This window comes from Saimiri boliviensis, chromosome 12, assembly GCF_048565385.1.
Source record: "Saimiri boliviensis isolate mSaiBol1 chromosome 12, mSaiBol1.pri, whole genome shotgun sequence".
NCBI classification, from domain to species: Eukaryota; Metazoa; Chordata; class Mammalia; order Primates; family Cebidae; genus Saimiri; species Saimiri boliviensis.
In genome coordinates, this window is record NC_133460.1 from 71,314,076 (window position 1) to 71,333,762 (window position 19,687).

A 19,687-nucleotide genomic window follows, 5' to 3' on the forward strand; every position below is an offset into this window, starting at 1 on the left:
TTAGCACTGCAAGTGGTAATTTCCTTACCATGCAAACCAACACACTCTCCATCTTCTCATTTGTCCCCTTAGTATCCTACAATTTTGTCCTAGTCTTCCCTTCTCAGAACCTCAGTCCTGGAGCTTATTGGTCTCACTCAATGCAGGGCAGAATCAAGTCATCTCATACAACCTACACGTTACCATCTCTTGTCTAAAGGAAAATATCCTGTTTTAACAGATCATGTTGCTTTTGCCTGTGGGTGATATCTTCTTAGAGAAAAAGCACCTGTGCAAAGGTCTACAATGAAATATTCAAACCAAAGTGATAAAATTTGTATTAATGAGGACTGAGCCAATTTTTAGCTTCATTTTTCACTAAAAAGAAGAGAAACAGAAAAAAATGTTGTGGACCTAAGAAGACATACTGTGAGAATTCTATTGCTTCTTGTGCTAAATTCAATAATTTTTTTTTTATAGTATGGGGAAAACATTTATTGAAAGAATAGTCTTCAACTAGAAACCCAATGCTTAGTGCAATGAAAACTTGGTAAATGTCTAATAAATTAAGTCCAGGGACAGACGGATTCACAGCCAAATTATACCAGAGGTACAAAGAAGAGCTGGTACCATTCCTCCTGAAATTACTCCAAACAGTAGAAAAAAGGGAATCCTCCCTAATTCATTTTATAAGGCCAGTATCATACTGATATCAAAACCAGGCAGAGACACAACAAAAAGAAAATTCCAGGCCAATATCCCTGATAAACAGCGACATGAAAATCCTAGACAAAATACTGGCAAACTGAATCCAGCAGCACATCAAAAAACTTATCCGCCACTATCAAGTTGGCTTCATCTCTGGGATGCAAGGCTGGTTCAACATATGCAAATCCATCACATACAGAACCGGTGACAAAACCCACCTGATTATCTCAATAAATGCAGAAAAAGCCTTCAACAAAATTAAACAGCCTTCATGCTAAAAACTCTCAATAAAATAGATATTAAAAGAACTTATCTCAACATGATAAGAGCTATTTATGACAAACCCACAACCAATATCATATTGAATGGGCAAAAACTGGAAGCATTGTCTTTAAAATTTGGCACAGGACAAGGATGCTGTCTCTCATCACTCCTATTCAACATAGTATTGGAAGTTCTGGCCAGGGCAATCAGTCAAGTAAAAGAAATAAGGGGTATTCAATTAGGAATAGAGAAGTCAAATTGTCTCTGTTTGCAGATGATGTGATTGTATATTTAGAAAACCCCATCATCTCAGCCCCAAATCTCCTCAAGCTGATAAGCAACTTCAGCAAAGTCTCAGGATACAAGATCAGTGTGAAAAATCACAAGCATTCCTATACATCAATAACAGACATACAGAGAGGCAAATCATGAGTGAACTCCCATTCACAATGGCTACAAAGAGAATAAAATACCTAGGAATACAACTTACAAGGAATGTGAAGGACCTCTTCAAGGGGAATTACAAACCAAACCACTGCTCAAGGAAATATAAGAGGACACAAACAAAGAAAAACATCCACACTCATGGATAGCAAGAATCAATGTCATGAAAATGGCCATATGACCCAAAGTAATTTATAGATTCAATGCTATCCCCACTAAGCTACCACTGACTTTCTTCAGAATTGGAAAAAAAAACTACTTTAAATTTTATATGTAACCAAAAAAGAGCCTGCATAGCCAAGACAATCCTAAGCAAAAAGAACAAAGCTGGAGGCATCACACTACCTGACTTTAAACTATACTACAAGGCTATAGTAACAAAAACAGCATGGTACTGGTACCAAAACATATGTATATATAGACCAATGGAACAAAACAGAGGCCCCAGAAATAACACCACACATCTACAAATATCTGATATTTGACCAACCTGACAAAACAAGCAATGGAGAAAGGATTCCCTATTTAATAAATGGTGTTGGGAAAACTAGCTAACCATTTACAGAAAGCTGAAACTGGATCTTTTGCTTACATCTTATACAAAAATTAACTCAAGATGAATTAAAGACTTAAATGTAAGACCTAAAACCATAAAAATCCTAGAAGAAAACCTAGGCAATACCATTCAGGACATAGGGATGGCCAAAGACTTCATGACTAAAACACCAAGAGCAATGGCAACAAAAGCCAAAATTGACAAATGGGATCTAAATAAACTAAAGAGCTTCTGCACAGCAAAAGAAACTATCAGTGTGAATAGGCAAACTACAGTATGGGAGAAAATTTTTGCAATCTATCCATCTGACAAAGGGCCAATATCCAGAATCTACAAAGAACTTCAATTTATAAGAAAAAAAAAACAACCCTATCAAAAAGTAAACAAAGGGTATTAACAGACACTTCTCAAAAGAAGACATTTATGCAGCCAACAAACACATGAAAAAAAGCTCATTATCACTGGTCATTAGAAAAATGCAAATCAAAACCACAATGAGATACCATCTCACAGCAGTTAGAATGGCAATCATTAAAAGGTCTGGAAACAGCAGATGCTGGAGAGGATGTGGAGAAATAGGAACGCTTTTACACTGTTGCGGGGAGTGTAAATTAGTTCAACTATTGTGGCAGAGAGTGTGGCAATTCCTCAAGGATCTAGAACTAGAAATACCATTTGACCCAGCAATCCCATTACTGGGGTAGATACCCAAAGGATTAGAAATCATTCTACTATAAAGACACATGTACATGTATGTTTATTGCAGCCCTGTTCACAATAATAAAGACTTGGAACCAACCCAAATGCCCATCAATGACAGACTGGATAAAGAAAATGTGGCATATATCCACCAGGGAATACTATGCAGCCATAAAAAAGGATGAGTTCATGTCCTTTGCAGGGACATGGATGAATCTGAAAATCATCATTCTCAGCAAACTAACACAAGAACAGAAAACTAAACATCTCATGTTGTCACTCATTAGTAGGTGTTGAACAATAAGAATACATGGACACAGGGAGGGGAACATCACACTCTGGGGCTTGTTGGGGGTGTGGGGGGCTGGGGGAGAGAGCATTAGGAGAATGTAGATGACGGTTGATGGGTGTAACAAACCACCATGGCACGTGTATACCAGTGTAACAAACCTGCACATTCTGCACTTGTACCCCAGAACTTAAAATATAAGAAAAAATAGATTTAAAAAAATACCTACAACACTAGAGCCACATCCAGAACACAGTATAACACATTATTTTATCTATTGCAGATATTCAACGGCATGGCTATAAAAAAAAACCCCAAAAGGATGTTTTAAAATATCACCCTATATAAACATGGTCCAGCAGCATGAACGCTGTGGACAGAAAACATAATAAGTCTTCAGTTTAGTAATGAAATTGTTGGGATAGAAGTAAGATATTTATTTGAATTTTTGCTTCCAAGCTAATAGTAAGAAGCTTTACAAAACTCCTTTAAAAATGTATAAGCATTATAGACATTATTTTTGTAAGAAGTGTCTTCAAACACATCCTTTGATAACAAAAACTACAAAGCATTGATAATACATGTATTAGAAAGAATTCTCTTGAAATATCTTTGCAAAACTGAACAAACCTATTTTAATAATTTGCAAACCAGTGTAATGTAGAGGAAAATCAGGCCTGAGTTTTAGCTCGGGCCATATCAGGTACTAGTTTTGTGTCCTTGTGCTAGTTATGTAACCATTCTGAGCCTCAGCTACCTAGTAGGTAAAATGGGGCTAACAATAACGTCTTTACAATGTGGCTGTTGGAGGACTAACCCAGCTAGACATGCAATAAATACTAGTTCCCTTTATAAGCCATATGTTTTTTTTTTCTTTTGAAGCTTTTCTTGTTTTAGGAAAAATAACGTGATTTAATATACCTTTCATCAGATTTTATTTTGCATCCCTTGATTTAATATGAGCAATTTGAAAAATTCTCCTTTTTTCTTGCTACCTGGCATAGAAACTTTATGAATATTTTATTTCCAAATTCTTCATATTATAGTCCAGCACGATAGTCAAATCTCTTTCTTCATGTCTCAGCGTTTTTATATCTATATAGCGACAGTTCTGTTTACAGATAAACTATATTCTAAAATAAGTCTGTAAATTGGTTGACTAGAAGCAAGAATTCACTTCTTTATTGACTACTTAAAATCAGTTAGATTCACATTAATAGCATAAATATTTACTGATAAAATTGGGTTTTTGCCAGAAGTTGGGGTCTTGAGTAGATGGTGCAAGAGTGGTTCATAACAGAGTGTGGTAAACAAGTTTTATCAACTCCTTGATTTCACTTAGATATAACATAATTTTAAAGTAGCTGGTTTATTGCTTGCATAATTTAATCTTTATTTGTGAACACCATGAAGATCTTTCAGGATTCCCAGTGTATTTCAGTGAAAGTTACTCTCAGTGACTTCCCCACTACCTCTTCAACTGAGGTACCCCTCCAATCTTGTCTCATCATCCCAAAGGCTCAGTAGTCTCAAACTAGCAATCTTTAATTTACCCACACACATACTCACTGCCTCACTGACATTGATCTCAGCAAAACTGATTAAAAACACATAAAAATATAATGGCCCAAGAGCTCTAGGACACATGTTTTACTGCTTTCAAATAGTATGCCTGCTCAGCTAAAGTAACTATCTAGTTGGTAGAATGGCAGGCAATGTAACAAAAGAGAAGGGATTTTTTTTCTTTATGGGGAAAAATATTTCCAAGAAACTAGTAGGCTATTTTTCATCTCACAGCAGGCAAGCCTTGCCTAGGAATCTATCTCCCTAAGGTTAGTTTTGTTTTTTTCTTATAGTTTCTATGCTTTTCCATGATTTTCTTTGTTTCTTAATAATATCTCCTAAACTGGCAATAGCAATCGTTCTGGCAATTAGAACCTTTTGTTTGCTTTTGGTGGACAGAGAGAGAGAAATGTTGAACAGGGCATGAGAAACTGTTGGTAACACGGGTCATTTGTAAATAAAAAGACCTCGGTTTTTCTCTTTGCTAAGATAGAAGGTGCCTCTGTCCTTGTAATTCAGCTCAAAAGAAAATAAAGGTAGAAATTCTAGGGTTTAAAAGTTTAGTCAGCGCAAACCTCAACATCCTTCACACAATATACCCATGTAACAAATCTGCACATGTACCCTCTGATTCTAAAATAAAAGTTGAAATTCTAAAATTAAATAAAAACTTGAAAAAGTTTCATCAGCAAAATGGGAACCCAACGTGGTTTTTAAAAAATTATTACTATCTGTAAAACTAACGCACTTCATACTAACACAAAATCTGAAAGTAATCAAGTGAAACTTGTGAAATGTGCTTGCTGTTTCCATTGGGAAATGTTTAGTAAAAGGATATAAACTGGTTTTAAAATTTGCAGTGTCAAGTAAATTTTTTTGTTTAAAACTTCTGTATTATTTAAAAGGTCTCCCACGGAACCAACTGTAAATTCACAGCATTTAAAGAGACAGTAAATGCCTTTTGTCTTCAGCTGCTTGCTCTCCTTTGTGAACTCCTTCTCGCCTTGGTTCTCAAATGTTGATGGTTTTCAGGACTCAGTAATTATCCCAATTTTCACACCACAAATTCCTGAAGCATTGTTGCTTATTCCTGAGATTTCGGTTCCCATTATATGCTGGTGACTCCACATATCTCTCTATATAACCAAAATGTCTCTTGAGTTTCAGACATGCATAGCTGATAGCCGACAACGGCTAGGATTTCACATTCTCTCACAGAATTTGAAATTCTCTCACAGAATTTCAGACTCAACCAGGACAAAATCCTGCCTTCCATATTAAGCTATATGCCCGTCATATTTTCTACTCTGTTGAATTTCACCAACCTTTATTCCCAGCTCAAAAAACTAGAAATGTAAGGAACATCTTACCTGTTTTGCTCTTTCTCCTCCAGCACCAAAGCATGTCGGGGTTTCATCCTCCTGTTTCCTCCAGTTTTTATGAGGCTCCAGTTCGAAGTGTTGGCACTGTATCACTTTACACTCTGCTGACTAACGTTTAGAAGCGTGCTTTGCAACTACCCATACATTAGAAAGTATCTGGGGAGATTGTTAAAAATATTAATACCCCAGCACCACTCTGAGAAACGCCAATTCAATTAGTCTGAGGGGGCTCAGGATAGAGCGTGCTTGTAAAGTTTCACAGGTGACTCCAACAAGCAGAGAATCACTGCTTTAGAAGCTACCCACTTCCTTCAGGAGAAAGCCCAACTTCAGTTGCCCAATTAACAAGCCCCCTCACAATCTGGTCAGTAGCATTTCTGCAGCATCCCCCCTTGTCACTGCCCCATCCTTGCCATGGAGGCCCTGAATGACAGGCTGTGAGACAATTTCATCTTCCCTGATTTAGGCTTTTTTCTTTTTCCCTTAATGCTTTTGTATATGCTGCTTCCTCTGATCAAAATATTCTTTCTTTCCTTCCTGGACCATTGCTACTTGCCTTTTCTTTAGCAGCAAGAAGCCTTTCCTGATATATCCCAGTCAACCCCAGATAGGGTAACGTCTTGCCTATAGTGCCTCTTTTTTGGGGGGCATTTGTCACTCTGGTTGTTTTTGAAAGTTTACTTCTCTGACTGAGATTGTATATACAGGGGATGTAACTTTTTCTTGTCTCATCGGCTCCTGCCACAGCAGCTTATTGATATGCACTTGTAAAGTGAAATTCACAGAAACATATACAATTAAATTATATTCTTCAGTTGAATTTAATTTAGAAATAAAGGTGTTTGTATCATGTCAATACATTCATACCATTTTCAGCCTCGACTGACTAGCCTTAAACTCACTCTCTTTGCATTCAACTCACGACACTATGAGGAAATACATTATGAAATGGTGTGCAAAGACATTTTACAAAGAAAAATGAGGATTTTCCCAATTTCACTGCTTACAGTTGAAATCATTTTTTAATAGAAAAAAAGTTTGATGAACAAAAGAAATGTGGTTTACCAGCATATTAGGGACATAAATATTATTTTCACATTCTGGCTTTTATTGTGAACTCTTGCCTATGAAATTAAAATTATAAAACATAAGACATAAGAGCTGGGGAAGATGGTGGTAGACAGCAAAGACTACTTAATAATGTGAGAAAAAAGCACAGAACTTTATTTTGACAATTGCGGCTCTCAGATAAACAAGGATGCCATGCCCAATACTAAGTTTAGCCCTTTCCACTGGCTAGAGAACCTCAAATTCCAGGCCCCTGGCCATAGAATTAAATTTCAATTTTCCTGTTAGAAAGGCTGTCATTCACGGCACTTTAAAGCCTAATAACAATAACACCATTGCAATAGCAGCAAAGCAACAGTAGCCACCACTCGCTGAAATCCTCCAGGAAGCAGGTATTGTGGTGTTTCAACTCTCACAGCACTGCTTGCTGTGGCAGAGACAACTATCCATCCTCCATGAGCTTGTGTTCCCCTGTCCATAGAGAGGGACTATCTGCCCACCTTTTTGCAGTTAAGGATGAGTGAAATCAAGTGCAACTCTTCCAAACTTGACCCATAATAATTTCTCACGTAATTTTTCTCCATTGTCTGTTTCCCTTTAGGCACTAGAAATGGATTTTTAACTTTTTGAGATGTGTGCTTAAGATGGCATTACTGCATGACGAACAGTCCTGCTCTCTGTTCAAACACTCAACATTGTAACATGAGTGAAAAATACTTTTCTATAGTGTTGAGCGCTGACATTTGGGGATTTATGCCCTACTGGAGCTAGCATTCCTACTTTTTTTTACTACTAAACTATTAAACTACTATTACTACTAAAACACTGTCACCCCGATTTCATGGCTGGGGAAACAGAGGCTCAGAGAGAATGACTAGGAGACACAGTTTTCAAATGCAGTTAGAACGATTATTACTTGATACTTTCCATTTTCATTTCAGGGTAATTTTTTAGTGTGCACTAACCAAACTTCAGTGGAAATCCAAATCAAAGTCAAAATGTATTTCAGTGGACATGAAAATTATAAGCTCATATAATATCCATTAACAAGTTCTCAGAAGTCTACAAGATCTAGGAAAGGAGAGAGCAGCAATGGTTTTCAAGGTCAACCATGGTGTTTTATCATTGAAAGTGGTGATTACTTTGAGGTAGTAGTTCCAAAGTAAATTTTCAAAGTTAACAGTAGCAAATACTCTCACTTCAGTATAAATAGCCAGAAAAAAAAATTTTGACACCAGGAAGGTGGAAGGATAATAAATATTCACTGAGTTTTTCATATGAGGAGGACATAAATTTGGGCTCTATATGAACAGCATTTTATTTAAAACTCACAACAAACCTGGAAAGAAACCTTCCCTATTAACAGATGTGAATGCCAAAGCTCATGGAGTTTGGAGATTTGCACACATTCCATCCTTGGGAAGAGAGAATCTGGGATTTAATGTAGATCTGACCTGCACATGTGCCTTATGCTATCTACTTAGGAAACTAATGCTTACACCCAGAGATCCAGCACCGAAAGCATAAGGTGGGTGGTATAAACATCCAAAGCAGCCAGATATTGTCATGTAGAAATGTGGGTCCAGGGTTGCCACTCTCCCCAAATTTTAGAATTCAGAAATCTGTCTTCTTATGTGAGATGTCCCAGTGTTTAAATGTTGGCAACTAGTTACATTTGACTGAACTGGCCATTGAGCCCATTTTGAGCTGAACTAGGTTTAACAGCTGCCAGATTTCAGTGTCTGATTTTATTTTATTATTTATTTAGAGACAAGGTCTCTCTCTGTCACCCAGGTGGGAATGCAGTGGTATGATCATGGGTCACTGCAGTCTCAGCCTCCTGAGCTCAAACAATTCTCTCACCTTTCAGTCTCCCAAGTAGCTGGAACTACAGGTACATGCCAACACACCAAACTAATTTTCGCCTTTTTCTTTTTCTTTCTTTCTTTTTTTTTTTAATTGCAGAGATGGGGTTTGGTCATGTTTCCAAGGCTAGTTTCGAATTCCTGGGCTCAAGCGATCCTCCTTACTCAGCCTTTCCAAGGATTGCATTTACAGGCATGAACCATGATGCCTAGCCTTCTGATTTTAATGATAAGTCATATCAAATTTGACTATTCTACAGCAAGAAAGATAGCAGGGACTTCATGCAACATTTCCACAAACACCAAATGCTTAATTAGTGCTTCTCAATGTTAAACGACTCCATGCCCAGTGATGCAGAGCCTAGGGCACTTTTTGATATGTTAAAAAAGAAATAAATTCAACTTTTTGTCTGTCAATATGGAAAAAGTGAATAGTAGTTGTGTACTTCCTGCATGACTCTTCTAACACTACAGGCTAATTTTGATATGGCTACTTTCAGCTTAGAAAACAGTGAACCTAGTATTCTAATACAAGCCATGACAGTATTATTATATGATTGTAGGGTTGGGCTCAGAGCAAAATCAGGGCTTCTGGTTCATTCTCAGATGGATCCTATTTAGGCTAAGCTAGCGTTATTAAAAGGGAGGAGGCTGGGCGAGGTGGCTCAAGCCTGTAATCCCAGCACTTTGGGAGGCCGAGGTGGGTGGATCACGAGGTCAAGAGATCGAGACCATCCTGGTCAACATGGTGAAACCCTGTCTCTACTAAAAATACAAAAAATTAGCTGGTTATGGTGGCACGTGCCCGTAATCCCAGCTACTCAGGAGGCTGAGGCAGGAGGATTGCCTGAACCCAGGAGACGGAGGCTGCGGTGAGCTGAGATCGCGCCATTGCACTCCAGCCTGGGTAACAAAAGCGAAACTCCATCTCAAAATAAATTAATAAATAAAAATACAATACAATAAAATAAATAAATAAAAGGGAGGAGATCCCCGGGGAGACACTGGAGACAATCCCATTGAATTAAAATATGGATCACCCACACAGAGGCTGGGCTGGGTCCTTTGAGACTGCCAGGATCAAGGCAAATTTCCTGACCATGCTACTGCAGATGTTCACCCAGCTGGGAAAAAGGCAAGGAACCCTAGAACATAAATCATGCAACCATTTGTCTTGATCCCTTCTCATTCTCACTTTCTACTAATTTTTGACTCTGACTACATTTCTTCATAACTTTAAAGTGGAGAAGAGCCTCTGACCAACCCAGACTACTTTAAGGGAGTATGCAGAAGAACACATGAAATTAATATTGAAACTTTCCCAATCATATTAGACCATAGATTTAAAATATTTTGAAAATATTTTGGGAGAGTAAAGAGCTGTCTAGATCTGAAAACCCACTTTAAAGTTAACCACTTTAAATTACTTTAAAAGCTCAGTGTCTTAAGTGATATATCCTATATCCATAATATTACTACTAAAAGCACATCTCAATTTATAGAACAGAACTTCCCACAAAGTTTGTCACAAAGAGATTTTCTATAAGCAAACCTAATTTCCCTTTGGATTTTGTTATACAATTAGAGCTCTGTATCCATGGGAAACTAGATCAAACAGATGGAACTAAACAGTTGCGGCCAGAAAGGAATTTAGATGATGACCAGGCTCAAAAGAATTGCAAAAGAAAATACCATATTTCTTCTTCAATAAGAAAAAATAGCCAATAAGCTAACATTTTTACTCCTCCCACCCCTAACCAACTAGTCATAGATAGCTTCTCTTCAAACCACAGACATTTCTTGCAAGTGTATAGATTCTTTTCCTCACAGCTGAATGGCCAGAAAGGAAACCTAGCTAGCTCTCCTTTAGATTTCCCCCTGACAAAACAATTAGGTCACAAAAGAGGATCACTAAATGTTTTTAAAGCCGATAGTTCTCAGTTCTAAGTAATTATAGAATGTGCTCTCCTTTTTCTGACTGTTTTGTAATGCTCGATAGAATCAATAAATTATCACATTTTCCTGCTATTTGTAAATTTCTAGTCCTATTCCGTTACATTTTCCCTCGAAAGAGACGATGCTTGGTTTTCTCAAAGTTTCATAACAACTAGGGAGTTGAGGGCTGGAGACACCAACAAAACTGACTAAGGAGTGGAATTGGTGAGGATTTAATGGGAAGCTCACAAGTCATGGAAAGGGGTGATTTTTATCGGTTATTTAAAAATAGCTGATTTTTCTGAGAGAAAAGCACACAGTAGTGAAAACCAGAAAAATATAAATCCTGATTGCATGAATCTTTCTGAGCTACTCACAATTTCCAAGCTGTCGGGGGTCCAGGAGTAACTCATTATAAGATTCACCCACTAAAAATCCCTCTAATTTATGTTATAAACTTGATTTTAGTGAATGGCTTGGGAATTCTATAAACATAATAATTTTAAAGGGAGTATTTATTTTAATCATGTGAAATTATTTGAAGGCATAAAATGTCCAAAAATGTAAGTAATTTAGATGATCCTCCACCAAATTACTCTTAAGAAATCCAAAATGAATGATCAGAGCTTGTTGTCATGAAGATAATCTGCCTTTTAAAAATCAGTGTACTAATTTTGCCATTAAATAGGTTAACAAATAAATACTTTAGCCACCTTAAATATGTCAATCATAACCCACATCCGTTTGACACAAAGTAAAGCATGAATACATTTTAGAAATCCAGATGTAATGATACATTAATACTGTAAAATTAGTCTCCCATTCTACAGGCATAAACTATCAATAAACATGAATGCCAAGGAGAGAATAAAAAACCTTGATAACCTGGCCACTGCCTGAGTGTGTAGTTATTGGCTGCAGACAGTCAAAATGCTGACCTCCTTCACCTCAAGCTGTGAGCAGTCTCTATGGTTTTCTAGGTGCACTGAAGTGAAACATGTTGGAAAGCCCTGATCCAAATCACATTAAAATGTTGTATCTAACGATAAATTATTCATTTATCTTTTTAAAGACAGCATTTGATTCCTATTTTATTTCAATAGTTTTTGGGAAAGAGGTGGTTTTTGGTTATATGGATAAGTTCAGTAGTGGTGATTTCTGAGATTTTGGTGGAACTGTCACCCTAGCAGTGTATTATACTGTACCTGACATGTAGTTTTTTAGTCTTCACCCCCCTCCCACCCTTCTGCCTGAGTCCCTAAAGTCCCTTATATCATTCTTATGCCTTTATATCCTTATAGTTTAGCTTCCACTTATAAGTGAGAATATACGATATTTGGTTTTCCACTCCAGAGTTACTCGCTTAGAATAATGGTCTCCAACTCCATCCAAGTTGCTGCAAAAGCCATTATTTCATTCCATTTTATGGCTGAGTAGTATTCCATGGTCTATATATACACCATATTTTCTTTATTCACTCGTTGGTTGATGGGCATTTAGGTGGGTTCAATATTTTTGCAAGTTGTGCTGCTATAAACATGCATGTGCATGTGTCTTTTTTACACAATGACTTCTTTTCCTTTGGGTAGATACCCAGTAGTGGATTAAATGATATTGTATTTTTAGTTCTTTTAAAAAATCTCCATATTGTTTTCCATAGTGGTTATACTAGTTTACATTTCCATTAGCAATGTAAAAGTGTTTCCTTTTTACCACATCCACACCAACATTTAATATTTATACATATTTTTTATTGTGGCTATTCTTGCAGGAGTAAGGTGGCATCTCATTGTGGTTTTAATTTGCATTTCCCTGATAATTAGTGATGTGGAGGACTTTTTCATATATTTGTTGTCTATTTTGTGTATCTTCTTTTGAGAATTGTTTATTCATGCCCTTTGCCCAATTTTTCATAGAATTATTTGTTTCTCCCTTTCCAATTTGTTTGAGTTCCTTGTAGATTCTGCATGTTAGTCCTTTGTCACATGCATAATTTGTAAATATTTTCTCCCACTCTGTGGGTTGTCTGATTATTATTTCTTTTGCTGAGCAGGAACTTTTTAGTTTAATTAGGTCCCATTCATTTATTTTTGCATTTGCTTTTGAGTTCTTGGTCATGAATTCTTTGACTAAGCCAATCAAAAGACTTTTTCCAGTGTTATTGTCTAGAATTTTTATGGTGTCAGGCCTTAGATTTAAGTCTTTGATCCATCTTGAGTTGACTTTTGTATAAGGTAAGAGAGGAGGATCCAGTTTCATGCTTCTACATGTGGTTTGCCAATTATCCCAGCACCATTTGTTGAATAGGGTGTCCTTTTCCCACTTTATATTTCTATAGTAAACCACCTTAGTATATGAAAATTTCTGGTAGAAATAAACTATCAGGGAAGATTCAGATATAAAGACATAATTTGCAGAAATATTTAACATAGTAAAATCTAGAAGACACTAATATTTTTACTTATGTAGTAACTTATATTTTATAAGATAGCTACATAAACTGTGTTTTCAAAGAATAATAATTGGCATAAGAAAGTATATGTGGTATTAACTAAAATCAGGTCACAAAATCACATATACTATAGGGAGGCATATATACCAAAGTGTTTACTGTTTCTCTGGTTGGTAAGATTATATAATTATGTATGATCATTATGTTTTTCTTTCTATTTTTCCCATGCTTTTAGAAATGCACATAAAATTTTTATAGAAAAAACTAACTAAAATTTAGTTAGAAGCAGGGGTGAAAATTAGATAGTAAGTTTCATGTGGGCCGCAACAGAGCTAATTTCCACAGTGCTAATCATGGTTAGTGGAGTTTGCGATAAGCATCAACTGTGGTTCTTCAATACCCCTTCCATATCAGTTTTTAGCTCATTTGAATGTCACTCCTAAGAAAGGACTCTTATACTTTGTTTATATATCTAAATCAGATCCGATGATAGGGTCTGGTAGATATTGGCTGATAAGAAATGTTACATCTAAATAGGATTTAAATAAATGAGTATAGAAAATAGAGCTGTCCTCAGAAACATGCGTTAAAGACCCAGGACGTATTCCTTGTGAACTGAAGTAAGATATCAATGATACAATCTGTGAAACCACATTGTGTGTCTATCAATTTTTCTGTTCAGCTTTATGCATTGACCTTTGGGCTGCCTGTAAATATTCCTTTCTGTTTTAATAGAAAAACAGCCCCTACTTTAACTGATTACTTTTTAATGAGAAAGTTCTGTTTTAACCAAATGGCAAAAGCTGCTTATTTAATTTGAAAACTTCAGTAACAATTTTCTCAAAACTTCAAGCAATCTTGGAAAATCAAATTCTTATCAATTTTGAAACTGGCTTCTTGCGAAGAAAGAGTTCACTAAAAAAAAAAATCTACTGCCTGATTCTCAAACACTTATACAGATAACAAGTAGCTCTTAGAAGCCTCCGTCCTTTCTGATGTTATGTCTCCGGTTTGGGCTTTTGACTTCCTATTCTGTCTAATGCAATAGCTACTTAACTAGCCTTGCTTCTCTGGTCTGTCGGTATTCTTTTCAGTGAATCCCATACACTACTACCTGATAAATCTTTCTAAAGCACAACTTTGACATGTCACCTTGATCATCAGCCTTCATGGCTCCCCACTGCCTATTAAACAAAACTCAAGCTCCTGAGCAAGACAGACAAGGCCCTCAGGACCCCAACCTACTTTCCAACCTTATGTTCCAGTAGTTCCCAGAGCTGCATTCTATTTCATGTTTCCCTAATTGTGGTCCGCATACCATCAGCATCAGCATCACCTGAGAACTTGTTAAAAATGCAAATTATTTCCCCGTAGGGACCTACTGAGCCAGAAACTCTAGCTAAGGGTCCCCAAAACCTGTATTTTTAACAAGCCTTCTAGATGATTCTCATGTGCTGAAGTTTGAGAACCACTGCTCTAACCAAACTGTAGTTCCTTAAATGCACCCAATCATTTCCCCAAAAAATGCTTTTCCCAGTGCTGTTCTCTTGCCTGGATTGCGCCCTTTCCTCCCTATTTCCAGGTGGGCAAAAACCTGCTAATCCTTTCAGGCTAATGCTAATATCAACTCAATTGTCCCTTCTATGGTTTCCTCAACCAGAAGTAACCTTCCGTTCATTATTCTTCTGTTGGAGCACTCACTGCAGTTTCTCTCAAAATATGGGTAATTACACTTTTCTTATTTTCTCTCCTAGGCTGTAGACTCTGAGGAAGGCATGTGCTCTTTAACTTCCTCAAGATATAGGGTCATATTGTTACACAGAAGATATTCTACAGGTGTTTCTCCAAACCTAAAATAAAATAAAATAAATGTAACTACTGATAAACATTTAGGGGTTGCCAGATTTAGTAATTTAAGAGACAGCCCGTTAAACTTGAATTTTAACAAAGAAGTTTTTAGCATGAGTATGTCCAAATATTGCATTGAGCCTACTAATAAAATTAGAGTAAAAATATTTTTTGTCTCTCTGAAATTCTAATTTAACTGGGCATCCAACCTTTTATCTGGCAACTCTATGAGTACTGTTTGTATGTTACATTGTCTTTATTTATATTTATCTCCTGCTACTACTTTCTAGGAAGTAGAAAAAAATAAAAATAAATTAACTTATATATCCAAATAAATGTTTTCCCTTAAAAAATCACTTTGGAAAAAACATCTACTTATTCACTGATACTGATGTTGCCAAAAACATGTTTGAATTTAAAAAAAATTGCACATACAGCTCTCTTATTGGCTATATAAGTGGTCTGTTATTTGAAGTCTGTGTATTTAAAAAAATTCACAAGCCATATTTTCTGTTTTTATAGTTTATCTTATTTTTCAGCATTGACATCCAATATCATTTTACTCTTTTTTGAAGATCACATTAATCTTGAAAGGGTGAATACTTGCCACCATTGAAAATAATTTTAAGATATGTTTACAACTTAAAAGGGCAATTCCCAAATAAATGCAAAACTGTTCATGAAAGCCCTCTGGATTAAACACATAGCTTCCAAGGTATTACTATGAAGACAATATTCAAAGAAATGTTTCAAGTCTGGTCCTCTTTGATTTTGTTTAAAGTCATATTTCCTTATAATCGCTATTTCTTGAAGATTCCAAGCATATACCTATGCCATGTCCCCATGCCACCAAACATTAAGTTCTTACATAGCAAAGCTCAAGTGCTATGGCACCTTCTCAAAGATTTCCAGAGATAAGCAATAAAAAGAGGACACACAGTCAAACCAACTAATGTGTAGCCCATTTGCCACAGAATACCGTGATATATACGTTAATACAATACATGTCCATACCTATCTATCACATTGTATTTCCATACATACACATATTATTATTTGTATGTTTATTTATGTCCCCGCTTTGAGATTGAAATACTTTGAAATAAGAACTTCTTTACCTTCAGAATCTGGCTTTTACAGAACATGGTACACAATAAATGAAGCCAGAGAAGGCCTAATTTACAATCAACAATTTGAGCAATTTGTTTGCTACATCATTGTGGTTAAAATTCCTTGAACATAATCAACATTTTGGATGCAACCTTCAAATATCTTCAATGGAGAATTTACTTATGCTCTTGACATACACCAGGTTCAAAAGCTTTTGGGCACTTTACTGTTCACTCTTCCGAATCTCAGACAGGTGGGCAAAGAAAAGACAAAAGAAGGATGAAATAATTCATTGATAATATTCTTCTTTCCTCAAAAACAGAATGAATCAACATGACATGTGCGATGGAAGTTCCATGAAAATCAGTTTAAGCTCTCTGGAATTTGGAATTTAAAACCTGATTTTCAAAGGAAATTTCCATATCAATGTTCAGTTCTTTGGGGCTGTTCTTCAGGCTCACTGGTTCAAATAATAATATGTTAGGAATTGCCATATTTGAAAATAATCCCAAAGTGATGATACCCTAAAAGGGAATTTTAACAGTTAATACCCTAATCATTTGAATAGCCTCTAACTCTTCCCCTTCGATTCTACAAGAGTATTTTGATAGGTTGTTACCTTACTCATTCTACTAGCACTAGCATTTATTCTTTCATATATCAGTAAGAAATTTTAAAAATATCACTCCCTTTCCTATATCAGTAGACTAAGGAAATAACCACCAATCTACATTATCATATAAGTTACATGCACAGTAACTTTTGGATAAGAATAAGACCATTTGAATTGCATGAGGACATACAGAGAGCAAGATTTTATTCCTCTTTTTGTTTTCAGTATTTCCATAATAAAAGCAGTTCTGTAAGTACTACTTTCCCAAGAGGTTTTGCCTGATGCATTGCACAGACATGAACAGGTTAATTAGAGCAGCGTCTGGAAGCTGAGACAGCCAAGAAGCAGCTTCCCCACTGAGGTGGAAAGAACTGTAACTAAAAGTCCAGCCAGGCATGTAGAACCCAGAATCCGGAAAACAAAACAAAACTGAAAAGGCAAGTCACTGGGATATCAGTGATATCAATATGAAACAAGGAGCCCTCAAAAGCAAGAAATTTTGGAAAGAGACAATGAAGATTAAGGAAGTCAGGAAATTGGTATCAGTGAGGCCTGTTAAATAACTGAAGGGCCCAAACCATAAGCTTGGAGAAAAAGCGTTGAACATTAAACCTTAACCACACCGTTTAACAATGGAAGCCCCAACCCTATAGAGCTTTGGGTTCTGGGTGTGATTTTAGGAAGAGTAAATAAGACAGCGTACAAATCTGTAAAAGTGGAATATAAGATAAAGACTGTTCTCAAGAAGAAGAAGGAATCCTTGATAACAGCACTAGATTAGTAAAAAGATTAGGAACCCTAATATGGGCTGTTATAGTTTAGTTCTGTGTCTCCATCTAAATCTCATGTCGAGTGTCAGGGGAGGGGCTTGGTGGGAGGTGACTGGATCACGGGGCCAGATTGTTATTTTAGTGATTATGAGTGAGTTCTTATGAGATCTGATGGTTTAAAAGTGTAGGCACTTCTCCCTTCTCTCTTTCTCTCTCCCTTCTGTTGCTATGAGAAGACATGCTTTTCTTCCCCTTCTCCTTCTGCCATGATTGTAAGTTTCCTGAGGCCTCCCAGCCATGCTTCCTGTAAGCCTGTGGAACTGTGAGTCAATTAAACCTCCTTTCTTCATAAACTACCCAGCCTCAGAATGGACTAAAACACGGGCTTTATACTATGTCAAACTATGTCTTTTTAATTCAATAATTTCATCTGCAAACAAGGAATAAAATGGAGTTAATTAAGAGAAATGGAGAGATTCAGGAGCAAAGAACCAGACAGAGCAAGCCACTACTGACAAACATCAGAAGACCTGCCAGGAAACACACTCAAGATCTCAGTACATATTATTTGATAAAGACGTCATATTGTGTCATGCTTTAGTCAAGAAGTTGCATATTGGTGATCCTCAGGTCATATGTGGCTCACAGATGTGTTTTATCAGTCTAGGCATTATTTTAAAAAATTTAATTATTCCATAGCACATAGAAATCAGGATATTTCACATTAATAATAATAATTATAAAGGAATTTAGATTTCCTTTTTTTAAAAAAATAAAAAGTCCTGACGACACTGGCTTTACATTTCCATCTGCCAACACTCTGATGAAGCTGAGTAGCTGCTGATCACTTCAAATGGGGGATCAGTTTGCAACAGTCCCCACTCTTAATCACATACTTCCCCTGCCAAGCCCTGGAGACATTTGTTTGGAACCTTTGCTTTAGAGAATGATGAGAATAAAATATAATATTGGGGCTAATGTACAGTGTATAATAAGCTGCCAAAGAATGTGTTCTTAAGATATTCTTTGCATTGGACCAAAAATAATGGAAACAAAACTTAGTTTTTACCTTGAATGAATGAGATGAACCTAGACAAGACTGAAAATAGACATGTGCCTGGAAATTTTTCTTGGATATGGACATACTAACTTTGTTTCAACAGTTATATTGCTTATCACTGAAACTGTTCAATTTATATGCATTATCTTAGATTTCAACTATTTGGGTTCATTTTTGGAAAAGAAAATATGATGAAAGGATGTGACAAATATTTTTTTCCCTTGCAACTATTTGATAACACTCCAAACACAATTAATCTGGAGAAATACAGATATTTCATTTTAGGCTCTAGGAATATCAAAGAATCTAGCAGTGTTACAATTCAAAACTTCGCAAATATAACAAAACTTTTAAAAACTTTAAAAAAATTCTTAATCTTTCTCTGTGCAATCTGATGACCCATTGAAAACAATAATACAAATTTTTTTTTATATCAAAATAACGGCCTGTTCAACAACTTCAAAATTCTCTGCATTTGTATTTAATAATATCTTCCTTTGGGATTTCAAAGGAAAATACTTCATATCTTTGCTTCAAAAGGGTTGGGAAATATTCCAATCCCTTCAAACTTTGCTAAGGAACATTTGCCACACATGCTTATATATGCCAATTTAAGTTGTGACATATTTTGTAAACTGCAGTTTTAAAGAAAGAACAGCACAGTTCTTATCAAATAAGAAACAGACACAAAGTGTTCTTGTCTTATATACGATGCTACTTGCTAAAATTTACATTCTAAATATTCTCTCTCAGAAATCGAATTAGTTTCTGATGGCTAAGTCTCACCTAAACCATTTTTTTAAAATTCATATAATTTCTTGGTGACCAAAAATTGTCAGTACTTATACAGATAAGTGTAATCATATCACATTGATTTTGGACTTGGTATTTGCTCTAAGTCTTTAATAATCTCCACGAGCAGAATTGATTTCTGATGGTATAACTCTGGAAACTATGCTCCCTGCAGAGTTGGACATTTCAGCAGAAAATTGGAGCAATCTGCATTTCAGCACATGCATAATTTTGCAGGGCATGCTCTCAAAGTCACTAAACTTCCCAGCCATTAGTGCTAGTCTAGAAAT

At 36.1% G+C, this 19,687-nt stretch overlaps 1 protein-coding gene and 1 pseudogene across 3 annotated transcripts in view; both read right to left on the bottom strand.

Moving 5' to 3' along the window:
* The window catches only part of PRKG1 (protein kinase cGMP-dependent 1), a 1,343,496-nt gene that overhangs the window by 1,036,382 nt on the left and 287,427 nt on the right, over positions 1–19,687 (bottom strand). The gene's annotated exons all lie outside the window — the stretch shown is intronic.
* Positions 1–19,687, bottom strand: part of LOC141580614 (ras suppressor protein 1 pseudogene) — a 106,015-nt pseudogene that overhangs the window by 67,038 nt on the left and 19,290 nt on the right. The window contains exon 1 of the transcript XR_012512872.1: positions 1–19,687. This exon is cut by the window's left edge and continues 67,038 nt beyond it; it is cut by the window's right edge and continues 19,290 nt beyond it. The product of XR_012512872.1 is annotated as a ras suppressor protein 1 pseudogene (transcript).